The 16,862-nt window shown below is 38.2% G+C and overlaps 1 long non-coding RNA gene across 8 annotated transcripts; it reads right to left on the bottom strand.

Annotated features, from left to right (window-relative positions):
- Positions 1-4,623: 4,623 nt before the first annotated feature.
- On the bottom strand, positions 4,624-7,936 carry LOC110775902 (uncharacterized). 8 transcript variants are annotated; one of them, XR_008918891.1, is made up of 6 exons: positions 7,631-7,936; positions 6,673-7,458; positions 5,758-6,559; positions 5,631-5,665; positions 5,276-5,384; positions 4,624-5,084 (listed from the first exon to the last, which is right to left on the bottom strand). It is a non-coding gene; the product is annotated as an uncharacterized lncRNA (long non-coding RNA). The 8 variants fall into 8 exon arrangements; XR_008918887.1 differs by having other exon boundaries at positions 6,673-7,429; XR_008918892.1 differs by having other exon boundaries at positions 5,758-5,882; positions 6,242-6,559; positions 6,673-7,934.
- Positions 7,937-16,862: the final 8,926 nt, after the last annotated feature.

Here is a 16,862-nt window from a genome sequence, read left to right as displayed (position 1 = left end):
AAATTACAAAAACAAGGTGAAAGTTACAAAAATTGGGTAAAAGTTATCTTGATGTACAATAAATTTATGAAAAAATTGTCAGAAAAGGACCTTATATGAGGTCAACTTTGTGAGACACTTTATAAGAAAAGTGGCAAATTGAAACCTTAATGAACTTCTTTGTCGTTGACTGGGACCTTTGTCGGAAAATTAGCATTGACAATAAGTTTCAGACATTGGCCCATCATGTGCCGGTCACGTGACCATGAAAAACTTTGCATTTTTTTTGTTTTTTTTAAAGGACCTTTTATCTGGTTACTTTTGCGAGAAAGGATCTTCAATAAAACAATGTGGCAAATTGGGACCTTAATCACATTTTAGTTGTTGGCTTATTACCTTTAGCTGCATGTGGATTGGACTCTATTTAGTGGGTTGTCGACAAGATTGAAGAAAAAAATTATTATAAAAGTGATTACACGTGGACTTCCTTTTCTTCTCTCTTGTATTATATTATTTGACAAACTTTCACCTGAATTATAAGGCAAATTTGCCAAATACAACCTAATAAAGATATCCATTTGCCAATTACAACCTCAAATTTCTAATTTTGCCAATTACAACCTTAAACTTGTACATCTATTTTAAATTACAAACCGAAACCATTTTCCGACAAAAATCACCGGAAAATGATGTCATAACGTTAGTAAAATAAATTATGAAGTACCAAAAAAAATTATTTTTTCGATTATTTTATTTTTTTCATTCAATTCTTATTTAACGATTTAATTTTTTTATAGAAAATATGTAACTATTTTTTTTAATAACATTATGACATCATCTTCCGGCGATTTAAGCCGGAAAATAATTTCGGGTTGTAATTTAAAATGGATGTATAAGTTTAATGTTGTAATTGGCAAAAATAGAAATTTGAGGTTGTAATTGACAAATAGAAAACTTTATTAGGTTGTATTTGACAAATTTTCCGAATTATAATGAACCTCAAATTTCTCTGAAATTCAGAAAAATCAATAATTCTCAAGCACATACTCAATCAAATTAGCACGAGGTAAGACTAGATATTTCCGAATTACATCTGTATATGATAATTTCTAAAATATAATCACGGTCTATTCTAAAACTTACCACAAAGTAGTTCAAATATGAAGATTTTGACATGAAACGTCTCCAATAAAGAGAAGATATGTAGAATAAAATAATAAGTACTCAACAAAGTCTTATTTTTTACTACTCACTTAAAAACCAAGCACAACATCATTTTGCTGAGATATACACTTGTATTTGATATCCCAAAAGAACTTAATAAGGTATAAGGAGTTACTCCGATCATTTAAACCCTCCTTTCTTTTTCATATGCTAAGACTTGCAGATTTCCTAGTTAGTAGTAGATGGAGAGGAAGATCTAAATATATAAGAGGATTTCGATCATTTTATAATCATTCTTTCTTCAATCTTACCGACAAACCACTAATACAACCCAAATCCACAAAATGTAACACCCTAGGTGTTTAGGAGCCAACTAGTAGATATTGTCCTATATGGGCCCTAACCCGTAAGATTTTGCTTTGGTGCAGAACCGAAGTCCCACCAAAAGGCCTATACTAGGTTGAGGTGTCCACCTCTATATAAAGAAATTAAGTTTTGTTCTCCTCAACTTCCAATGTGAGATAGCCAAGATCTTAGGCACTTACGGGGACACGTGCTCTTTAAAGGAGGGGAGAAGGTGCCTAAGATCTTGGCGCGCTATCCCACATTGGAAGTTGAGGAGAATAAAGCCTTATTTACAATAGAGGTGGACACCTCAACCTAGTAGAGGCCTTTTGGGTAGGACTTCGGTTCTGCCTTAAAGCAAACCTTGCGGGCTAGGACCCATAGAGGGCAATATCTACTAGTGAGCTCCTGAACACCTAGGGGTGTTACTATAGGGGAATACAGTTATACATACATAACATGTGCGGAACATCCCCAAAGCCAAGAAACATGTATAAAGCGCAGTTTAAGCATACTTACATTCGAAGCGTGTTTTCCCGAGTATTGTATCAACGAACACGAACAAAGAACTCCACTTGTCGTTCCTCTATTTGGTTCACCGACACGTTCAGATCCGTCTTGATTATTGTAGCTTAGACAACGCACAAGATTTTTGCTTTTCGGGATGAACAATTTTTGCAGAGAGAAAAACTGAAGAACGTAATTTAGGAATTAGGTTTAGTTTAACTTGGAAAACTGATTGTTTTGTGTGTGGGTTAAATATAATAACCTAATTATATTATTAATGTAACTGGCCAAGAACAAAAGGCCTTGACCGGCCACATCCCACACGAGCACAAGCCCCGCGCCCAGCCAACACACTGCAGGCCGAAGCCCACGGCGCGCGCATCCGAGCAGCATGGGCCGTGGGCCTTGCGTGCTCGCTGCTGTGTTGCTGTGCGGTTATGCGTGCTGCCACGCCCCGCGGGCTGGCTTGCTTGCTGCGTTGCGATCTTGCTGGCTCGTTGGTCCTTGCGCGCATGCGCGCTTGGCTCAACGGCCCGGCAGCTCCGATGCGGCTCGTATTCACGACGAACGCCTTACGGCTATTATTTATCATATCATATACGACGAATCACCGTCGTACGATACGATTATTCTTTTCGCCCAGCTTACGAATATTCGCGATACGATATACGATTCCGACGCAAGGTCGTACCGTATAATACGTTTTCCAAATTAATTCCCGAAAAGCTATTAAATGAATTTCCGATTCATATTGATGAAGAAAATAAATTAGCTCACTAATAGTGTTTTCCCTTTTCTTGGAGAAATAGAGTAATTTGAATTTCTTATAACCAGGGTGAAGAGAATTCAAAAGTATTCCCGCAGCTGCAGAATCTGGGAATGGTTCACCAAGTAACTCAAGGCGGTTGAGAAGCCCAACCATTTTCTTTGTATGAGTTCTAATTGGTGTTCCTTCTGCCATTTCAAGATCAATGACCCTTTCCCTTGCCTTTTGTCTTTCGACGTCAAAGCAACAACCCAGTGGAGCATTAAGCTTTAGATCCCCATATGAGTACCCATTCAAAGACATTTTGGTCGACATGTTGACCACCATGTTGGAATCTACCACGACATATATCCCTAAGATGCCTTAGGAGTGCCCATGTCTCATATGCAATGAACCTTGCACTCCAATCCTTGGGGATTGAGCCAAGAATAAGATCCATCACTAGCGACATGTGGTTCGTGTGAGGTTATGATACATATAAACGAATATAAATCATGCGGAAAAACCATAAAAGCCAGGATTCCAAATTAATTTCCACATAACAATTAGCATAATTAGGATGCATACTCTTTGTAGCGTGCCCTCCCTTGCTGCGCCTGAACCGAACAAGAACAAGTCTTTAGGACTCCAAGTGTCGTCCCTCCGTAGAAAGTCCACAACACGTCCGGATCCGCCTTAAGATTGACTAACTAGAATCGCCCTTAAGGTTCAAATATTTTCGGCTTTTATGGGCAAAGTGTATGACTGAAATTTTGCTCAAATTCTTACCTTTGAATACTTCAAACTCGTTATAAATTATGAGCACTTATCATATATTTATAGGCTATGGAATAAGCAATCTAATCCTACTAGGATACGAATTAATTAAGTTAGAATCAGCATAACTCTTATTTAATTAATTTATCTTTTAGGATTAGGAATTTAATCATCAAACGAATCCTATATGCTTTAGGTTTCGTATGTGAACACAAACACACACGCATGCACAGCAGCCCACGAGGGGCGCCATGCGCGCGCGAAGCCCGAGCAGCGACGCAGCCCACGCGGCCACGGAGCCCACGAGGCTTGCCTGCAACCTTGGGCGCGCGCTGGGCCTGCCTTGCGGTGGGCCTGGCGCAGCCTTGGGCTGTTCGTGTGTGGCGCGCCATTGCTTGCTGGACGCGGGCCAGACTTCGTGCTGGGCCTTCGTCTAGCAAGCTCGTCCGATGCTAATTTGTACGACGCGCTTCCGATTAATTTCCCGATTCCGGAATTCATTTCCGATACGAACAATATTTAACATTTCCGATTCCGGAATTAATTTCCGTCTCGAACAAATATTTAATATTTCCGTTTCCGGAATTATTTTCCGATTCCGATAATATTTCCGATTCTGACAACACTACTAGAAAAAGGACATTTAACGACGAAATATTTCGTCGTTAAAAGCCCCTAATTTCGTCGTTAAAACTTTTAACGACGGATGTGATGTTCGTTGTAACAGGTTCCGTCGTTATTGGTTTTTGACGACGATGTTCGTCGTTAATATTTAACGACGAAACGTCATGTCGTCGTTAACCATTAACGCAGGATTACCATTTCATCGTTAACAATTAACGACGAATTTATGGTTTCGTCGTTAAAAGTTAACGACAAAATATTATTTCGTCGTTAAAAAATAACGACGACATGATATTTCATCGTTAGAAACTTATTCACAATGAACAGTTAAGCAATAACGACCAAAAAAAACCTCGTAAAATGTCATTCCAACGGTAAAACAAATGAATGTTTGGCAATAACGACCTACTACTATGTCGTTAATCAATCATAATAAGATTATTTGCGTTCTTCAAAGTAACTACATTTTCTCTATGAAACAATTAAAACAAATGAAAATTTCATTACTCAAAGAATTTTGACAACATAATTTCAAATTATGTTAACCTAACAATCATGTCCCTTTGTCTTTAAGTTCTAAAACACTAATAGATAAGTAACTCTTGTTCAATCTAAGGAACAAAATAAAATATAATTAAATAGTTGAAGTATCCTCTCTTGGATTGTCATTCAGTAATGACACCCTCAAATTCTAGTGTAATGATGTGCATATCCACTGTACAATATTTTATATATGCCGTACATGGTTATGTATCTCATTTGAAGGCCTGGTTATTGGAGTAGATGAATTCACCATCTCTAAAGCTTGGTTTGATAGCCACTGCTGGAAATCCTGAATACTAACCATCCATTCTTGCGTTACAAATTTTAACCATGTACCTCAGGAGCTCATATCTCTGAACAAAAGACCGCACTGCACTGCATATTCTTGGAAGGGCATCCACTGCACAACAGAAATTGATAAGAGGGATGGACGAAACAAAGTGACAGAATTAAATAATCAGGGTAATTGTGCTTCACTGCTTGGTTTCTAGTTTCAAATCCGTCTCTTCAGTGGCTTTAGGAGTTCCAAATAAAAACATTCATATGTGATCTTAAGTAATATGGGCAACAATTGAATGTTAATGAAATTACCTAAGCTGCTTCCAGTTCTGTTTCTTGAACTTGGATGTTAAAGGACAGAGGTTGTAGAAGACAGACGAAAAACAGATCCGAATTCTGAAAAAATGTCATGTGGTGTTCTCTGTGTACGTAAAGTAAGTTGAATGTCAGCAAAAGTTGCAGTGTATGCAATGTGTAGAGACAGGGAAAACTAGATTACAAGTTCTTACAATACAAGAAGAATGAATAATTTTTCATACTTTATCCTCCATTATCTACTTCTTTCAGCGTGCTAGCAAATTAGTAACTCAATAATAGGCAATCTTTATAAGTAGAAGAAGCCACAACTCTTGAAAAGGATCATGTGAAAAGGTGGGAACTATTTTACCTGAATGTCAGCACTTTCATAAATTTAGTGTCAATCTGAAAGAAGTATGGAGTATCAAATAGTTGAACTACTCACAATTCCAAGGAAGGGAATGTTAGAGAAAAATGCGGCTAGGGACTTTACTTACTCTAGTCTGATGCTTCTTAGGGTGTGATGTTACTACTTTACTGAGCACAAAATAGTAACAAATCATTAAAGCCTGGCTGATGCTACTTCACGTCTTCGTCAACCTACAAAAGCCTGCAAACTAATCTGAAACAGATCACACAGGTCAAGCTAATGAACACTCCAAGACCTAGATGGCGTATCATGTACATGTATGAATCGTATGATATCAAAATAAGAAAGCACCTCATGTTCAAAAAGAGTCAGCCAAGCATTCTAAATACCTAGTTTACTTGTTCCAATCATATACACTGCCAGGCGATGAAAGTTTCAAACTTTTAAACCAATTCAACGCCTCCAGCTGGTACTGAACTCATCTCCAATGTTCTAGCATTACCAGGTGCAAGACAAAAAGGCACCAAGTATAGAGAGAGAGAAGGATAGCATTGTTATGCATAGCTTCTCCTCTACTAATGGTTCAGTAATACAAAAGTAAGAACGAATACCTTCAGAAGGTCTAGGACAGGAGCATAATGCATTGAAGGCTTTGAGCCTCTGACGATGGCTTGTTCAATCACCTTATTGCAATACCTTAGTATGCTAGTGTTCCAAACTAAGCAATTGTTTACCCGGTAAGATGTAGATCAATCATGGAGATAGTGGACTTCTTTGTAATGTACCAGAAAGTAAACAACTACAAAGTAGTCTGACACAACACATTTGCTGCCAACCAAGAACGAGAATGTAGCAATAACCTTAAGACAGAAAACTCAGATCCTCGAAGCATCAACCTTAAGCGGAGTCATACAATGAAATTCATGTACCTGTTAGATTCCAGAAATACATGCTTAAGATGAGAATTCACATTTCTTTATTTAGATTCAAAAATAGATTGAAAAAGGGTTGCAATAGCTATTCTCTAACACCGTAATCATACCAGTCAAGGAGTCGTTGGTTTATCGTCTAAGCCAAGACATCCATGATAAATCTGGCATTAAGGGGATAAAAACTTCATTGTATGACTTCTTCAGGAGTAATAAAAAAACATGTCATTAACACGTCTTCAAAGGCGTAAGCACTACACCTTACATAAATTAAAATAAATATACATTCTCTATTTGAAAATATTGCCACAAATTGTTGGTATGCAAACAAAAAATACATGATTAGTTCCGAAACGATACTGAGATGGATTCTTTACTCCGTAACAAATGAATCTATCTCCTTAAGCAAAAATCGGTATTGTCAAGATGAAGAATTGCAACAACTACTCTATACTTCAAATTACGACTAGAAGGACAAAAAATATGTCCACCCAAACATATAGCATTAAGGCCATTAAGTAGTAGAAACCCAAGGTTACAAATTTCCTTAGCGACAAAATCTAAAAGATATTTATTAAAGATGCAATTCACAAGTAATAAAAACTAATTAGGTCACTAACTACAGTACATAAACCAACAGGAAAAAAAATATACATTAATCATTCAAGGGAAGTGGATTCTTTTGAATTTATAGAAATTAGTTTTTTTAAAATAGAAAAGAAAGAAAGAACCTTAAGTTCAGGGGAAGTGGACTCTTTGAGAGTTTAAGGGAAGCAATGGCGGCTAAATCAGACCTTTTCGTTTTCAATTTGGGGTTTTGAATTTGGGTCTAGCAATAACGCCAGTTTTAGTGCCCAATTGGAGATTGACCTGCGATAGACATGAATTTGGAGATTGACCTGCGATTAGAAGGACAACAAATATATCCGACCAATTGCAGAAAGAACTATAAGAAATCAGATTATTAGTTCAAGCCACAATAGCAATAACACAAGAATCAAACTATTAGTTCATTTTACAATAAATAAGGTTTGAAATTAACTAAATAATTAAGAAAATTAGGGAATTTACTGGAGTTAGATTATTCCAAATCAAGAACTATTTGAACTCAACTTCCTCAATCAAATCGATTGAACCAAAAAACTAAATCGACCCTCGTATCCCATTTGAAGGGAAAAAATTGCCAGAAGTAGGAAAGAGAGAGAGCGGAATAGATTTGAGAATCAGAAAATTAGGTTTTAGGTTGAAAGTCGAGGCGGCCTTTGTAATTTGTAAATTAACAGTCGAGCTGCAGAAATTTGAAATAACGACGAACAAAATTTATTTATATTTTCTTTTTTCTTTTCCCTGCTCACCAATTACGAGGAGCTTAGTTTTTGTTCGTAGTACTTCAGCGCGCAAAAGAATTTAACGATTGAATTTGGACTTCGTCGTTAATTCGTTGTCGTTATATGTGCATATTCTAGTAGTGCAATATTTCCGTTTCCGGCGATATTTCCATTTCCGATAATATTTTTCGATACGTACCATGTTTCCGTTTCCGGCAACATCTACGACTTGGATAATATTTATATTTCCGATACGATCCATATTTCCGTTTCCGGCAATATCATCGTGTCTGGTGTATACATTTATTTGCCTTTGACGATCTCAGCTCCCACTGAAACCAAGATCCGTCGATTCCGAATATCCATCAGATAGAGCATTTAATGCCATTAAATACTTGATCCGTTTACGTACTATTTGTGTGACCTTACGGGTTCAGTCAAGAGTAAGTTGTGGATTAATATCATTAATCCACTTGAACTGAAGCGGCCTCTAGCTAGGCATACAGTTCACTTGATCTCACTGGATTATTAACTTGCATATATAATTAATACTGAACCGCATTTATTAGACTTACCATTAAATGCATTCTTGGACCAAGGGCATTATTTCCTTCAGTCTCCCACTTGTCCTTAGGGACAAATGTGCATTTCCTAATTCCTTTGTCACTCGATGCTTGCTCTTGAACATAAGGTAAGAGTTGTCATCCTTATTATGTCCAGAGGTGTTTCTCGGTTTCAGAGTTCAACTGATGAAATAAACAGATAATCATAGCCTATGATTCATCTGAGCACGGCCATGCATTTTACAGTTTCTAGCTCTCCGAGTGGCCTTGTACAACTTTCAACATCTCATCCCGATTTATGGGAGGACAATCCAAATCTTGCGATCTTGAGACTAGACTTCGTTTGATAGGTGATTACCCGAGCGTTGCCTTTATAGCCTCCTTTTACGGTGCGACGGTAGACAACGTCAAAGTAAGCAGTTCTCAAACAAGTAATCTCAAATCACTCAGGTATTGAGGATTAGTGTCTAATAATTTTAATGAAATTTACTTATGACAGATTTTCATCTCTTACAGTAAAGTTTCATAGGTCTGTCCGATACTAGTCTTCCCAAAGTAAGTATCTATGCAAATGATTACGACATTGCCATGTCCACATAGTTCAAGAAACAGAACTACTAGTCATCTTGCATTCTAGTCGTCTAACGTTTTCTATGCGTCCATCTTTATAGAAAATTCCGACAAGGGACCATTTTCAACTTTTGACATTCAAGTTCACTTGATAGACATTTCTTAGTCACAGGACTGGTCCTGACAGTCTATCTTGAATATATCGTCAAATTGAAGGGACTCATCATTTAATAAACCACAAATTAAATGGAAAATGAATTCTATTCATTAATGTGAATGATTAACCAATAATGTTTTACAAAGTATTAAGCTCTAAAACTTTAAAACATTAAATGAGGACATCAAAGCCATTCTCCAACATGCTTGATTCCCATAGCTGCAGTGTGCGAGTTGTGCTTCGCCTGCGGCAGAGGTTTAGTCAATGGATCTGAGATGTTGTCATCAGTTCCAATCTTGCTTATCTCGACTTCTTTTCTTTCAACGAACTCTCGTAGAAGGTGAAATCTACGAAGTACATGCTTGACTCTCTGGTGGTGTCTAGGCTCCTTTGCCTGTGCAATAGCTCCATTATTATCACAATACATAGCTATTGGTCCTTTAATGGAGGGGACTACACTAAGTTCACCTATGAACTTCCTTAGCCATATAGCTTCCTTTGCTGCTTCATGTGCAGCAATGTACTCCGCTTCAGTTGTAGAATCCGCAATAATGCTTTGCTTAGCACTTTTCCAGCTTACTGCACCTCCGTTGAGGCAGAAGACAAACCCAGACTGTGATCTGAAATCATCTTTGTCGGTTTGGAAACTTGCTTCCGTATAGCCTTTAACAATTAATTCATCATCTCCACCATAGACCAGGAAATCATCTTTGTGCCTTTTCAGGTACTTGAGAATGTTCTTGGCAGCAGTCCAATGTGCCTCTCTTGGGTTTGACTGGTATCTGCTCGTAGCACTGAGTGCATACGCAACATCCGGGCGTGTACATATCATAGCATACATTATTGAACCAATCAATGATGCATATGGAATCCCACTCATTCGTCTACGCTCATCTAGTGTTTTTGGGCACTGAGTCTTGCTTAGAGTCATTCCATGAGACATGGGTAGGTAGCCTCGCTTGGAGTCTGCCATATTGAACCTTTCAAGCACCTTATTGATATAAGTGCTTTGACTTAGTCCAATCATCTTCTTAGATCTATATCTGTAAATCTTGATGCCCAGTATGTACTGTGCTTCTCCTAGATCCTTCATCGAAAAATATTTCCCAAGCCAAATCTTGACAGAGTTCAACATAGGAATGTCATTTCCGATAAGTAATATGTCGTCGACATATAATACTAGAAAAGCAATTTTGCTCCCACTGACCTTCTTGTATACATAAGATCCGTCTGCGTTCTTGATGAAACCAAAGTCACTGACTGCTTCATCAAAAAGTATATTCCAGCTCCTTGATGCTTGCCTCAATCCGTAGATTTATTTCCTAAGCTTGCATACCTTTTTAGCATTCTTTGGATCCTCAAAACCCTCAGGCTGTGTCATAAACACAGTTTCTGTTAAAACACCGTTTAAGAAAGCGGTTTTGACATCCATCTGCCATATTTCGTAATCGTAATATGAGCGATTGCTAACATTATCCGAATAGACTTTAGCATTGCAACTGGTGAAAAGGTTTCACCGTAATCCACACCGTGGACTTGCCTGTAACCTTTTGCAACCAATCTAGCTTTGAAAACTTCAAGTTTCCTATCCTTGTCCTTTTTCAGTTTGAAAACCCATTTCCTTCCTATGGCTTGGTAGCCATCTGGCAAATCGACCAAATACCAAACTTGGTTTTCAGACATGGAGTCTAATTCATATTGCATGGCTTCTTGCCATTGCTTGGAGCTAGGGCTCGTCATAGCTTGTTTGTAAGTCGCAGGTTCATCACTTTCAAGTAATAGAACTTCATAGCTCTCGTTCGTCAAAATACCTAAGTACCTTTCCGGTTGAGATCTATATCTCTGCGATCTACGCGGGGTTACATTTCTAGATGGTCCTTGATTCTCACCAGATACTTCTAAAGAACTCTGAGTTTCATCCTGAATGTCATCTTGAGCATTCTCTAGAGTTTGTTGTTCGACTCGAATATCTCCGAGGTCTACTTTTCTTCCACTTGTCATTTTGGAAATGTGATCTCTTTCCAAAAAGATACCATCTCGAGCATCAAACACCTTGTTCTCAGATGTATTGTAGAAGTAATACCCCTTTGTTTCCTTTGGATAGCCCACAAGGATACATTTGTCAGATTTTGGATGAAGTTTGTCTGAAATTAATCGTTTGACGTATACTTCACATCCCCAAATCTTAAGAAAAGACACTTTTGGAGTCTTTCCAAACCATAACTCATATGGAGTCTAGCTTTAGACGGAGCTCTATTTATAGTGAGTGCAGCTGTATTTAGTGCATGTCCCCAAAATTCTATTGGAAGTTCGGCCTGACCCATCATTGATCTAACCGTGTCTAGCAAGGTTCTATTCCTCCGTTCCGACACACCGTTCCATTGTGGTGTTCCAGGAGGAGTCAATTCTGATAGAATTCCACATTATTTCAGATGGTCATCAAATTCATAGCTTAGATATTCACCGCCTCTGTCAGACCGCAGAGCCTTAATCTTCTTGCCTAATTGATTCTCTACTTCACTCTAAAATTCCTTGAATTTGTCAAAGCATTCAAACTTATGCTTCATTAGGTAGACATAACCATATCTACTAAAGTCATCAGTGAAAGTGATAAAGTAGCTGAAACCACCTCTAGCATTTGTACTCATTGGTCCACATACATCTATATGGATTAAACCCAATAGTTCAGTTGCTCTTTCTCCAACTTTAGAGAAAGGTTGCTTTGTCATTTTGCCAAGTAAACATGATTCGCACTTACCATAATCCTCTAAGTCAAATGGTTCTAGAATCCCTTCCTGTTGAAGTCTTTCTATGCGTTTCAAGTTAATATGGCCTAATCGACAATGCCACTGATAGGTGAGATCTGAATCATCAGCCTTTTTGGTATTTATGTTATAAACTTGTTTGTCGTGATCTAATAAATAAAGTCCATTGACTAATCTAGCAGATCCATAAAACATCTCTTTAAAATAAAACGAACAACTATTGTCTTTTATTAAAAAGGAAAATCCCTCAGCATCTAAGCAAGAAACAGAAATGATGTTTTTAGTAAGACTTGGAACATGGAAACAGTCTTCCAGTTCCAAAACTAGCCCAGAGGGCAACGACAAATAATAAGTTCCTACAGCTAATGCAGCAATCCGTGCTCCATTTCCCACTCGTAGGTCGACTTCACCCTTGCTTAACCTTCTACTTCTTCTTAGTCCCTGTGAATTGGAACATAAGTGTGAGCCACAACATGTATCTAATACCCAAGAAGTTGAATTAGCAAGTATACAGTCTATAACGAAAATACCTGAAGATGGAACGACTGTTCCATTCTTCTGATCTTCCTTAAGCTTTGGACATTCTCTCTTGTAATGGCCTATTCCATCACAATAAAGACAACTTGATGTGGACTTGTCCTGCTTTATCTTAGCATTTCCCTTGGACTTTCCACCTTTCTTGAAGGGTCTCCCTTTAGCCTTGAGTAAATCTTTGGCTTCACAATCGAGTACTATCTCAGCCTTTCGAATAAGGTGAACAAACTCTGCAATTGTTTCTTCCCTTGGTTCAATTAGGGATAGCTTCTTAAAGCGACCAAACCCACTCTGCAGTGAATTGAGTAAGATAGAGACTGCCATCCTTTCGCTTATTGGTGTTCCTAGCAGACTTTAGGCGATCAAAATATGAAAGCATAAGCTCCACATGGAACCTCAATGGGACGCCTACCCTCTGTTTAGTGCGAAGGAGCTGAACATGTGTTTCTTGGACCTCCATCCTATAACACCTGTTAGGAGAATCAACCTTTAGACCAGACATTGATTCAATCAACTCATGGACATTTAGGTCCCTGTCCTCTGTGTTTCCACGACAGATATCCCTCAGATTTTTTATGAGCGTAAAAGGTTCGTAAGCTACAAATCTTCTAGCCCATTCAATAGGGATATTGTTCAGCATGAGACTCATAACCTTTTTGAGATCCGCATCCAAGGCGGAAAATCTTTCAGGGGTCATGTCTCTGGCATAGTAGCTTGGCATGGGATGTAATAGTACATACTCAAGTCCATTGAGTCTGACTATTTCAACAAGCTTAGCTTCCCATTCAAGAAAATTTGTTAGGTTCAGCTTGACCATAAGCTCAGAACCCATGATGATGTTTTGATTGTTGTTTGCCATAGTAAAACTACAATAGAAAAAGAATAAACAAATAAATAACCATTCACATTTTCTCTTAATAAACTTTAAATTCTAGCAAACATGCATAATTTATCATTTATTAAGCATTTTATTCAAGTTATGTGTTCCGGCAGGTGTGAAAAAAATTATTCCAAGATCCTTAAATCATTGAAGAATTAAGCACATTATGTATTTAGACTCAATTCTAAAATATTTTAGGTAAGCAAAGCCTTTGCTAATAGTCTAGAAACTACTCTTGGTTGATAGGTACGTCTAAGAACTTATTAGGTAAACCTATCTCATTTGCCACGACATAAAATGACTACTTACTTATATCGTTGAGTTTCACCAAAACTAACTTGTACTCACAATTATTTGTGTACCTTACCCCTTGAGAATCAATAAGTAACACCTCGCTATGGAGGAAAACTATTACTAAGATTGATGTAAAGGTTATCCAAGTAAGTGTTATTTTGGCATGGCACCTTTTAACTCAATTTTAAAGTTTGGAACTTAAGGCTCTTACTATGTTGGTTAGATTTTAAGTGAACTAAAATCCTTAATCATGCAACATAATCAAGCCATAATCTCATGCACAATTAAGACATATTTAAAGCAATAAATAACTTAAAACATGCATAAGATATAAATTTGATCTAGTATGGCCCGACTTCATCTTGAAGCTTCAACTTCAAAGTCCGTCTTGAAAATGGATTGGAAACTCCGTCTTGAATTTCACCATGGGAGGCGCCATTTTCTTCAAATAGGATCAACTATAATTTAAACTAATTACAACTATTTGATGGTACGCAGACCATATTTGAATTGAAAAAACTTTGGTGCATTAGACCAATATTACATTCAAATTAATGGTACGCAGACCATATTTACTATCCTATTTGGGCCATACTAGTCACTTATCAATAACCTGCAAAACAGTACATATACAATATATACCATTCACCCATTCATTATCATGAATGACCCACATAGCTGGTTAGTAGAACATATTATGCATCACATAAATATTTGCAGCAATTAATCAAGGCTTCCAATAATCTACCAATTATTCAATCCTTATTAATTCTAATCAAGTTGGTTTAACCTTAAAGGAATGTAGACCTAATCAAGAGTTTTATGACTAAAAAGCTCCCACTTAAACCAATAAATTTACATGTGTGAGGGGGTTGAAAAAGCGCGAGGCTAATGCGTGACCTTGTCCCTCGTGGGTGTGACGTTTCTTTTTGTCAAATCAAGTGTAATTGGATTTCCTGTGAGTTTACACCCAATTGACTAGTAATATAGGAGTCGCCATTCAGTTTTTAACGACAATGAGAAAAACTGACAAAACCCGGTTATCGTGACATAAAGGGAGTGCAATTATGTTTGACCACGACGGCCGTAGGTTCCCTTGTGATCCCTGGTGTGGGGATCTCTCAACATACACCGGCAAGGTAGAGATTGAGGGTTCGGGGGACTGTAACTACCGAGAGGAGTACTCGCTCTTCGATAACTCCAGAGACAGGATATCCTTACTAGCTCAACATAAATAATTGAAGGGACATGCGTTAACTATTAAACTAATCTGAGTTGATTTTAACAATATGCAACATATAATACTAGATCGAGCGCGATTATCTGATTTAGATTGTATTAAGGGACCTAGCATGATAATCTAATTTCCCAAAAATATCATATTTATTAGGCGTGATAGAACAATCAGATTTAGTTAGTTTAACAGTTCATAAAAAGGGCGAGGAAAGCAATTAAATCATAGAAAAGGGACACGTTACGACGCACCCTTGAGAGGTGCGTCACGGTTCTCAGAAAACTAACCACTTTGACTTTGCTATTTCTCCTTTTATTTAACGAATCTCAAGTTATGGGACAGGATACGTTCTGTTCGATTTATGGATCGATTGCGACAGAACGCGTGATCAGTTTTTGCAGCGTGAGGCTTAGGCTTAGGGGTTTAGAGTCAATACTCAGAATAATAATTGTGGGTTATTGTCGTTTTCACGTCGAGCTTAGGGCCTTATTTATAGAAAAGAGAAAAGAGTTCGTGGAAAGATAGAATTGTAGAACTCTAATCCACGAGGAATTAGGAAAGAACACGTCCCAGGTATTTTCAGCGCCCAGGCCTGGGCGCCGAAGATTTCGGCGCCCAGAGCCAGGCGTTGAAAATAGGATCTGGGCTGTTTTCTTAGTCAGATTCGGATTCCTAGAATCCGGAGTGTTTGAGACTTAATCGAGTCTTTTAGTGCGTATTAACCTTGTGACGGAATGCGTCTAGGCCCGTTACGAACTCTAGGCTCGTTAGGATTTTAATTAATACGTGACTCTTATTTTCGAATCATATTAGGAATAGGATTCTCTCGTAATCTCTATCTCATTTAGGATTTATGTTGGAGTGCAACACCTAATTCTGACAGGTGTCTATCTTTTATGACTTGCCACTTTTAACAACTACCCATTACGGCAGTTAGTATTTTTAGCAGGTTTCCATAAATAACAGGTTTCCATAAATAGCAGGTTTCTATAAATAGCAGGTTTCGGGTGAAATGAAAAGGGGAATTGAGATTCGTTATTTTATAGGAGATGCGTTGTCAAGTGGAGATTTATGCTTTCATCATCGAACCTTCCCTTTCGGGAATGGGGACAAAAGTAGGTGTCTACAGTTAGCCCCCACTTTGACTGAATCTTGGAGTAAGACGATGGTCAAAGTATTTAGACGGAGTGCGTCGCACAAGCCATGGCGACCTGTTTTTGCGAGGGTCTCACGAGCCCCCGAGTGATAACTTTTGACTTAAGGTCATCACTTGAAGTGTCGACATATCCCTCACGTGTCATTGGGATTTGTCAATGGATAGTATAGAAACTTCCTCACTTTGTCATTGGAAGGATCTAAAGGTGCGTAGAAACTCCCTCACTTTGTCATTGGGAGTAGCTACAGATGTTTTCGAAATCAAAGCTATAAAGTGTAATTGGGCCTGGCCAAGCCCAATCACGAGGTAAAAATATTTTTAAAGATTCTCATTTTCAGGGTTAGCTAAACGAGGAAACCCCCTTGTTTTTGTGGGACGTAAAACGAAGGAAAATCCACCACATCGCTCTTTTGGAAAAAACGGAAAACCAATCCTTTAATTTTTGGAAAAGGGGAAAGCTACTCACATCGTTCTTTTTTGGAAAAACGGAAAACCAGAAAAAGTTATCGCTGCAGCGACTAAGGACCTGCGCGGTTAGTGACGCAGACCCCGCCGGCTAAAGATGGCGAGCCTGTCCGCTAAGGGTGGACACCCCGTCCGATAGAAGTGGACGAATCTGTTTTTTGAAATTTGAAAATAAGGACCTACGCGGTTTGTGACGTAGACCCCGCCGGCTAAAGATGGCAAGCCTGTTTCATTTTTTTTTTTTGTGAAGATTCTATTTTTCGAAAAATGAGGATCTGCGCGGCTAGTGACGCAGCCCCCGCCCGCTGAGGGTGGGCGAGCCCATTTTGAATTTCTTGCTTTTTCATTTTGCCTATG

Source organism: Spinacia oleracea, chromosome 4 (assembly GCF_020520425.1).
Source record: "Spinacia oleracea cultivar Varoflay chromosome 4, BTI_SOV_V1, whole genome shotgun sequence".
NCBI classification, from domain to species: Eukaryota; Viridiplantae; Streptophyta; class Magnoliopsida; order Caryophyllales; family Amaranthaceae; genus Spinacia; species Spinacia oleracea.
The sequence above is the reverse complement of the archived record's forward strand: the minus strand, read 5'-3'. Positions and strand labels throughout refer to the sequence as shown.